Raw genomic sequence first — 10,356 nt, 5'->3', positions numbered from 1 at the left:
TTTTCTTTTAAAAATCTCAGTTGACTCACATTCATAGTTGGTCTTCTGACCCTGCTTCTTTCATCATTTTTCACGCCCGATCTCCTGCGCTTGACCCGGTTAGCTTCACTTGTACCATTTGGTCTCTCGGTTGGAAGAACCACTGGAGTGGAGGGGAGCCTCGATTCTCTGGCATTCTGCCATCGAAGAGGCTACCTCTTAAAGCTCCTTGGCCAGGGTCCCTTCGCCAGGCCCCTGGGGGGGGTTATGAGCCTGCTCGCCCCTTCCTTCCACCAGAGCACAGAGACACCCCCGGGAGGTCCAGGAGGTGATTCCATGAGCATGCCGCCATCAACCGGAAGTCCAAAAGTGACATCACTTCTGGGCCCCACCCCAGAATAGTGATGCTAGCCTCCAGGTGGGACCTGGGGAATCCTCTGGACTTACAACTCTTCTTCAGACTACAGAGGTCAGTTCCCCTGGAGAAAATGGATGCTCTGGAGGGTGGACTCAATGGCATTGTACCCCACTGAGGTCCCTGATCTCCCCAGGCTCCATCCCCAAATCTCCAGATGTTTCCCATCCTGGATCTGGCCACCCTACTCCTCTGTCCCCCACTGGCAGCCAGTGGAAACCTGGCAACCCTACCCCAAAAGTCTCCTGGGGTTTGCAAGTAGAGTCCAGACAATCTTACTGACAAATCACATACCAAACTATCATTATTTAGGGGACAATCTGTGGGGAAAGGATAGAGTATATGAGCTTTGTTTTTTCCTATCGGAAGAACTTAAGTGGTGCTCATGTTTGCATCCAATTGAATGCCTCTCACACCTTATTGATTTTGGCCTAAGATTTTCGATTTCTTTCTCCTTTAACCCTCGCAATTAGTTAATAGTAATTTAATGTGGAACACTTATTAAAAAGTGAACTCTGTGGGAGTCTCACATTGCTGCAGGTCTTCACATGGACTTTAACTAGCTGTCACGGCACTACATCTTCCAGAGTGCCAGAATACACAGAGCAATGGCATGAGCGCAGTACCGGAGTGCACTCTCTCTCGCCTCTTTCCTCTTTAGGGTAGTGTGGTAGAGGCTCATCCGACATGAAATGCAATCATAGAGTCACTTAAAAAGAAATTTACTGCTAAGTCTCCTGATGGGGCTGTTAACATTTATAGACGGCAATGGGTTTTGTTAGGCTTGGTAGACTAACTATTCTCCTTTTCAAATTGCCCTTTTGAGCCACAGTGAACTTCATAATGGTGATACTGTTGACTCTGCTGGGCCCCTTGACCTCTTTTCCAAATGGGTTTCTTTAGTACAGGTGATATTTTTGAAGCACAGCATGGGGGAGGATTGAAATTTTCCATTGGCTCCTCAAGTCATGGCAAAATGGGAAATTAAATGGCCGAAAATAAATGAATGGTCCATAGATGCTTTTTAAAAATACTACATCGGTCAGCTCCTTAGCAAAGTTAAATCACTACTAGCCTATGGGAGTCCACTGAAACAGCCTGAGTCTTGGATGTACAGTGATGGTAAAGACCATGTATTAAATGACAATGGAACAGCAATTTGAGATAATTTGGTTGTTAGAGAAGCTAAATGGAACAAGTTAAGCCTGCATGTTGTTGCTGTTAATGAAAATAAAATGCCTTGTACTTCAGCGAGTGAAGCGCAAAGCTGGTATAACTGTCATGAGCCTTGTGAGTTAAACACTGTTAAACAGCTAGGAATGCCAGCCTCCCGGTGGGACCTTGGGATCCTCAGTTCCCCTGGAGAAAATGGATGCTTATTGGACCCCCTGGTCCAATCCTTTTTAACCTTTGGAGGGTTTTGTTGTTGTTGTTTTGCAGAGAGATGCCTATGCTGCAAATTTTGTGCCTCTTCCTCAAAAAAACAGCCCCCAGAGCCCCACATACCCCTGGCTCAATTCTCCATTATAGCATATGGAGACCATTGTCTATAATGGTCCACATAGGGTATAATGGAGCCACAAAAATGGCTTTCCTGAATATTTACCAAATCCAAATCCAATACTGGTATTGGGATTCAGGGATACCGGGAAATACAGATATTTTCCAAGTTCAATATACCCTAACCCAAAAAATAGGGGTGGGGGTTTGCACATCCCTAGTCTCTGTCCTGAAACTTCATCCCCAAATCTTCAGGAGTTTCCTAACTTGGATCTAACAACCCTATCCCTCATGCCCTGCTGTTGGTCATGGGGACCTGGCAACCCTATAAGCTGCTCCAAATGGCAGGTATTAGCTAAGCAGCATATATACTATTAACCTCTGCACCATTGATTTAATGTAGTATTTAGATTTACATCCTACCTTGCTACATTTATAGTCTGCCTTTCTTGCTGAGACTTGAGGAGGTTTACACAATTTAAAAATCATGCAATAAAAAGAGTAATATGTACAAAGAATGCATCAGAACTGAATCACAATCAATCACAAATTTGAGAATGGCTAAATGACAGTATAACACATACAACAAACAATGCAATAAAACCTTAATGCAAAATGGGAAAATGATGTCATTGAAATAGTATAATGTACGCAATAAACAGTGCAATAAAAGGTTACAATTCTTCCTCTATTGTTTATTAGTTATTTTAAATATGTATGCCACACACTCTCAGCCATTTATTAATCTTGAGACAGTTTACACAACAGCAAAATTGCAAAAATCCCTGAAAAATTAAAAACAGTGGAACCATAAAATACCTATAAAACCCCAGACCAGCAACATAACTAAAATAGCCCACCTAGAGTTGACTTAATTATTGCAGAAAAGTCCAGTTGGCCTCACCAGAGACCTACCAAGAAAGCGCTGCCTTGCACAACTTCCTAGAGGCCAACCAAGAAGGTGCTGTAGCAGTCATTTGTAACTGGATTTTCCTGAGTAGGTAAATTAATCCAATTGTAAACAATGTTTGGATGCTGCCTTGTTTTTTTAAAAAAAATTCGGTAGATTTTGCACTATATTTTATTATTGTAAGCTTTTCTGGAAACTTCTTGAATGTGAATAAAAGTAATCCAAATTAGTTGATCAGTCATGTAATTAAATGGCAATAGTGGGCTTAGCCATGACATCAAAAGCTACAGATGACTGTCTTATCATACTTCTTATTCAATGGGTGTGGTTCCTAGTTGTCCTCACTGTCCAGCAGGAGGCTTTGTGGTCAACCGAGTAATGATATCTAAAGATATAAATAAGGACCATTGCATTGTGTACTTAAGCAGCAAGGATCGTTTCGGAAGGTAGCTGTGCTGGTCTGAAGTAGAACAGCTAGAATTGCGTCCACTAGCATCTTAGAGAACAAATCGATTTTGGGGTATGAACCGGGCCCGTAGCCAGGATTTTGTGACTTGTGGGGCAATTTTTTTGCCTGGTGGGGCTGAAGTTCTCAGTGCAGAAAGAAAAGCCATTTAGCCAATAGAAAGGGGTTAGCAAGATAGATCTCTAAATTGCAAGCCGTCAACCATTTTAGATGACAGTTCTCAGCTGCTGCAAGTTAATCACTTCTGCCAGTTTAAGCAACAATTCTGATAACAAGCCGGTAGGTGGGGGGTGATGACTTCTGTAGTCAAGGGACCCCCTGGTCCAATCCTTTTTAAACTTTGGAGGGTTTTTTTTTTCAGAGAGACACCTATGCTGCAAATTTTGTGCCTCGTCCTAAAAAAAACAGTCCCCAGAGCCCCACATATCCCTGGCTCAATTCTCCATTATAGCATATGGAGACCATTGACTATAATGGTCCCCATAGGGTATAATGGAGTCTCAGAGTGGCTTACAAACTCCTTCCCCTCCCCACAACAGACACCCTGTGAGGTAGGTGGGGCTGAGAGAGCTCTGAGAGAACTGTCCTTGAGAGAACAGCTCTGAGAGAACTTGTGGCTGAACCAAGGTCACACCAGCAGCTGAATGTGGAGGAGTGGGGAATCAAAGCTGGTTCTCCCAGATTTGAGTCCGGGCTTTTAACCACAGCACCAGACTGACTTTGAAGGGAGGGACTCAGAGCTATGAGGATACATTTTACTTCTGTACCATTTCATATATGCATGCTTGTCTTTGGTATCTTGGAGTCCAAAGTAGGTTTCAAGCGACCTCCACATCCTTTTCTCAAAGTGATACTTCAGAATGCTAATATAACCATGAGGGATGTCCTCACACTCTTAGTTACAGTCCTGTCATCAAGAGAGATGATCAGAAAAATACCTTGCCCAGCAGCAACCAGTACATAATAAGAAAATATAGGTATAGTTGAAGTAATTGGCTCCAGGGCTGAATGAATTTTAATAGCACAGAGCCCAAAGGGAAGGAATGGCAGAAGAGCAAAATGATGCCAACGGGGCTCTTCCTTCCTCTCCAACATGACAGAAAGCCAGATATGTTTCTCAGAAAGCTGGAATGATGCATTGAAAGAGAAAACCAAAGAGAAACGGCACTCCAGGAGGGTGTGTAGGTATTCCCATGGCTGGCTCTTTAGATCTTCAGGCTTGGTTTCAGTTCAGACCCACAACTTGGTCCAAATTGCTTCTGGCAGTTGCTCAGGAGCTGCCAGCCTCAGGTAAAGACAGTTGCAACCTGAAATGGGAAATGACAATATGAAATGCATACACAGGACAAAAACAAAAAAAAGTCTGTTTAGGTAATAATCCTGTGATGTGCTACTAACCTCAGTATGTTGCTTGTTCAACAAAGGACATTGACTACAGGGTGAAAGGACATTGCAAATTCCTTTGTGTTCTGAACACAGTATGTCAGTATAGTCTAACTTCTGGATCAGAGGTCCTACACCTATCTCCAAGTAGTTAAAAAAATAACCTTGGTGTTACCCAACCCCCATCGTAATACAGAACTACACTCCCCTCAATTTATTTCAATGCTTGCTCTGGGTCGATTCAGACTGTTTTAATAGTTACTCTTTCTGCCCCTACAGGGAACACTGGGCACTATAGTTCAGAGGTGCAGGCTAGGGACCTAACAGAGAAACGTCATCAGCTTTGGCTAAATAAAATGTCCAGCATTCTTTTAGGGAAAGCCATGGTAGTTAAACTCATATAAAACTGGCAGCAAATGAAGATCTGTCTCTACTAGTGACTTTGCACCTGAGATCACGTAGCCTAGAACCCCCATGTACACTGTTGTGAGTTCCGTGGAGGAAAGGTGCACCTCAGTTTAAATGTGAGTTAGGTAAAGGTAAAGGTTTCCCTTGCTCAAAAGCCAGTCGAGTCCGACTCTAGGTTTGCGGTGCTCATCTCCATTTCAAAGCCGAAGAGTCAGCGCTGTCCAAAGATGTTTCCGTGGTCATGTGGCCGGCATGACTAAACACCGAGGTGCACGGAACGCTGTTACCTTCCCACCTAAGTAGTACCTATTTATCTACTTGCAATGTCTTGCTTTCGAACTGCTAGGTTGGCAGGAGCTGGAACTAGAGATGGGAGCTCACTCCGTCATGCGGCACCCTGGGTCTCGAACTGCTGAACTACCGACCTTCCACAGCCTGCAGTTCAGCATCTTAACCACTTGAGCCACTGCAGCTCAAATGTGAGTTAGAAAGGTGAAAGGTGCACCTCAGTTTAAATGTGAGTTAGAAAGGTGGAAATTGCATGCCCACGTGACATACAGCATGACCCATTATTTCACAAGTTGCAGTACCTGTGGGGTGAACATGTCAGTGTAGCAGCCCAAGATCCATTGAACACTGCCATGTGAAACCTACATGTGTTGCTAGAAATCAGTTCATAAGTGGAAGGGCTATGGCTCAGTACTAGAACATCTGTTTTGTCTGCAGAAGGTCCCAGATTTCAACCCCCAGTATCTCCTGTCAAAAGGTTCAGGTAGTGAAAGATCTGAGACCCTGGAGAGCTGGTGTCAGTTGGAATAGACAATACTGAGTTCGGTACACCAAAGGTTTAACTCACTATAACTCAGTATTATGTGCTCATATCTGAAGCTGGTAGCCTGGTAAGCAGAGATGCCTCTGAATATGGGGAACCCATAGTTTCAATTTGAAAATCCCAGTTTCTCACATGAGTTCCCCCAACCTGAGTCAAAAGTGCAGTTGTTTTTTCCCCCTCTAGACCAGGGGTGTCGAACTCATTTGTTATGAGGGCCAGATTTGACATAAATGAGACCTTGTTGGGCTGGGCCATGTGTCATAAAATGTAATGACAGGCAGCGGATATATAAACTTTATAAAGGACACAAACACAAAGGTTGTTTTTTTGCTTAAAAGAAAAACATGCTTAAAACATTAGCACTCTTGCAATATTTTGTTTATTTAGCAGTGTTTGATAACTTGACACCTCTTGCTCTGAATTATTGCATCAAAATGTCTGTGCTGTTGCAATCTTAAGTATGTTGTTCAAGTGTGTATCTGTTAGCTGCAAACCTACAACGACGCAGCAGCAGCAGAACTGGAAGAAGAATCAGAAGACAGTCAGTTCCACTGTGGGCCTGATAGAAGCCCTCCGGGGGCCTGATCTGGCCCCCAGGCCACATGTTTGACACCCCTGCTCTAGAACATATTTCTCAGATTCAATTGAATGATTGCCATAAAAATGATATCTGTTTTTGTGTCAATGACATATAGATTGTGTGAAATTGAATTTAGAAACTGCAAAAGCAAACAAGTGGATTGGGAGCACCCACTACACATTTGATTGAAACAAAAACTGTACAGAACAATGACAAAAGAAATCTTTTGTACTTCCCAAGGGGCAATTGATTTTAGCCCATTTGGCATCAAACCTAAATCAGGCCTGGCATACAAATATAACACATTTGTCATTTCAGTTCTAAAAGACACACAGCAATCTGAATATCAGTGAAATCAGCACCAAAGTCAATGGATGACTTGAGTGGGGAGAGACTTGTGAACTGTTACCTAACCTGGATTAATGTCAGATTCATTTTGAGAAGGGATCTCCAACCATTAGCATTTTGCTTCTCGAAGGCACGGCAATCTTCTTCACCATCTCTTGCTTTTCCTGTTATCAGCACACTGCTGATGACTGCAACACATCTGACTGGGTTTCTTTAAGGTTCATTTCTCCGTGCTGCAATCTGCAAGCTCAGTTCCACTTAGAAAGAAAAATTTCTCTAATTTCTCAGGCAATAGGTCTCTGCATTTGGATGTTTCTTGCTCACGGCAGTGCATTTCTTACAGATTACATTACATTTTTTTTACATTACACATTGGATTTCTATACCGCCCCTTTCCGTAGACTCGGGGCGGTTTACATAGTTTGTACAGTTTTTCTAACCTAGGGGCACATAGACAGGGGAGGTGAATTCCTTACCCAGGCACCCCCTATTTTCGGCAGGGTCTTCTTTCCTTCTTAGCTTTTTTCCACGGCGGTTCTTGCTTGGTGCTGGCGAAGTTTTTACTGACGCGGGTCTTTCAGGTCTTTTGCTAGACGCAGGTGCAGGTCTTCCGTTCTTTTTTCAGCAGCGACCCCTGCTGGTTTTTCCGGCAACGTACGATCTTGTCACGTCTTGGCTCCCTTCAGTCAGCCAGCCTTTCACTGCCGCGCTGTCCTCCGGGTCCGATCGCTCCTGCTTGCTGCCTCGTCGCTGCTGCCATCTTTTCCCTTTCAGCCCGCTCACCAGCCTGCCGCATTTGCCGCCGTCGTGGAACTTCAGCCAAGGGGGAGAATCGCTCACTCACAACTTTAATACCAGTAGCCCACAAAGTAGAATTTTTGCTCACAAGACTCTACAGCTTAGAGGGAGCATTGGACCAGACCAGAGTATATGAGTTCTTCCAGCATTCTTCTCTAGTTCTGCTGGGCCCAGATGTAGCTGCAGGTCACTCACCAGTATGTGTGAGGGGATGAAAGATACATGAATAAAATCCACTGCAATTTCAAAATCCCTTCAAGAGGCAAACGGAAACATAAGGTTGGGTCCTGTGCATCCATTCTGCTAGGGATGGTGCTTTTCTTTGGTGCAAAGAAACTTCCCCTGATACAGGACTCCTGTGCCAGCTTAAGAGTCTATTGTATAGGGAAAGACTCCTTGAATTGCGAGAAAGTGCCACTTCTAGCAGAATGTGACTACTGAGCAACAGCCCAGAAACTGTTTATAAGGAATAGAATCCAGAGAAGAAGAAGAGGTTGGATCTATACCCCGCCCTTCACTTGGAGTCTCAGAGCGGCTTACAAACTCCTTTCCCTTCCCCTCCCCACAACAGACACCCTGTAAGGTGGGTGGGGCTGAGAGAACACTGACACAAACTGCTCTTTTTCAAGGACAGCTGTGCCAGAGCTTGTGACTGACCCAAGGTCACATCAGCAGGTGCAAGTGGAGGAGTGGGGAATCAAACCCGGTTCTCCCAGATTAGAGTCTGCGCACTTAACCACTACACCAAACATTGGGCTAGAGAGACATTTAGACTATTGACATTCTGGTGGGACTTCCTTCAGTCCAGGGAGCCTTCAGCTAATGGACATGATCCTCCTGTCAGTGGAAGAGCCACGCCCACCGGAAGAAGGTTTCTTGGGACAGAGGAATGCTTCAAATCGCTGAGCACAGTGGTAGACTAAGGCTATTTGTCCTTTATTCTTTAAAGATTTATTTATTTATTTGAGTTCTAGGCCACTCTCCCCCAGGCAGGGCTCAGAGCGGCCAGCAGCATTTCAACAGTACATTATAACATTTCAATAACTATGATTTTACAGTATCAGATTAAAATGTTAAAATAATAGCAAACTGTTTCATATGGTGTTTAATCCATTTGTGTCCTTACCCCTTGGAGGGGAAGAGATAAAGAAGGCCAGGCTCAGTGTTCAACTGTTACTGACCTCAACCATAGGACTGGAGGAACATCACTGCCTTGCAGGCCCTGTGGAACTGCACCGGGTCCTACAGGGCATGGGTATCATTAGGCAGAGAGTTCCACCAGGCTGGTGCCGGGCCAAAAAGGATATCCTTCGGGACAGGGATCACCAGGAAGTTCTTCTCCCCAGACCGTAATGCTGTTCGAGGGGTATACCAGGAGAGGCGGTCCCATAGATATGTTGGTCCCAGACTGTTTAGGGCCTTGAAGGTTAATGCCAAGACCTTGAATCTGATCCAGTATTCAACCTGAAGCCAGTGCAGCTGGCGCAGCACCGGTTGGATGTATGCTGTTAATGGGGTTCCAATGAGGGCCTGGTCCGCTGCATTCTGGACCAGTTGTAGTTTCTGGGTTTGTTTCAAGAGTAGCCCTGCATAGAGTGAGTTACAGTAGTCTAACCTGGAGGTGACCATTGTGTGAATTACTGTGGCTAGGTCAGGGTGAGACAGGTAAGGGGGTCAGTTGCCTGATCTGGTGCAGCTGGAGAAACGCCAGTCTAGCAACATCCGTGACCTGGGCTTCGATCAATAAGAAGGCATCCAGGAGCACAGCTAGGCCCCTGGAGGTCTGTACTGGTGTGAAAGCTACTGCGTCAAGAGCGGGGAGTTGGCACCTCAGCAAGGTGCACAAGTAGAGCAAGAAGAAAAAGGCTAAACAAAAAAGTAATAAACAGGGAAACACAAATCCTGTTTGGGAGGACACAACTAAATTAAGACATAGCAGCTACAAGAAAATGCTGGTATAGGATAATCTGCTTGGGTTGAGGAGGTTTTTTGCAGGCCCTTGTAAAGCAGAAGTATAATATGGCAAGGTACAGTCAAAAGAAACCATGTGGGTAATATCCCAAATTATATTTCTTTCTGTTAGGACCAGTGTTTGATATGTATTTGTATGAGCTTCTGCTTACTTCAGTTTTAATTTCATTCAACTCTGGGTCAGACTCAATGAGAGAGACAGCGCAGATCTCCATTAATCTTCAACAGCTAAATAACTGCTGCTTGGTTGGGATCAGGTCCACAAAGGGAAAAGATAATAGATTTAACTCTTCCCCCTCTGCAGTTTCACCAATCAAAAACATGGATCCCCTTCTAATAAAGGGCTAATAAAAGCACAGAGAGCCAGCTGAGGTAGCAAAAGCATGGTGCAGCAGACGAGTTAAATCCTCTTCTCCCTAGGTCAACCTGATCAACAATGGGATCCCTCATGGCTAAAGTTGAGCTTTCAGGTATACTCCCCATCTCATAAAAAGTCACTGGGGTATAGTGCCTAAAGTGTCAGACTAGGATCTGGGAGATCCATGTTCGAATCCCCACTCTGCCATGGAAGCTTGCTGGGTGTCCTTGGGCCAGTCACTCTGTCTCTTAACCCAACCCACTTCACAGGGTCATTGTTGTGAGGATACAATGGAGAAGAAGATAGTGTTGCAAGCTGCCTCAAGGCCTCCACAGAGCAAAAAGCATGATTTAAATATATAAATAAATATTTCCCCCTCAAATTGGATAAAGCTGCTTTCACACTTCA

Source organism: Gekko japonicus, unplaced genomic scaffold, assembly GCF_001447785.1.
Source record: "Gekko japonicus isolate JY-2015 unplaced genomic scaffold, Gekko_japonicus_V1.1 scaffold736, whole genome shotgun sequence".
In the NCBI taxonomy this organism is placed as follows: Eukaryota; Metazoa; Chordata; class Lepidosauria; order Squamata; family Gekkonidae; genus Gekko; species Gekko japonicus.
The sequence above is the reverse complement of the archived record's forward strand: the minus strand, read 5'-3'. Positions refer to the sequence as shown.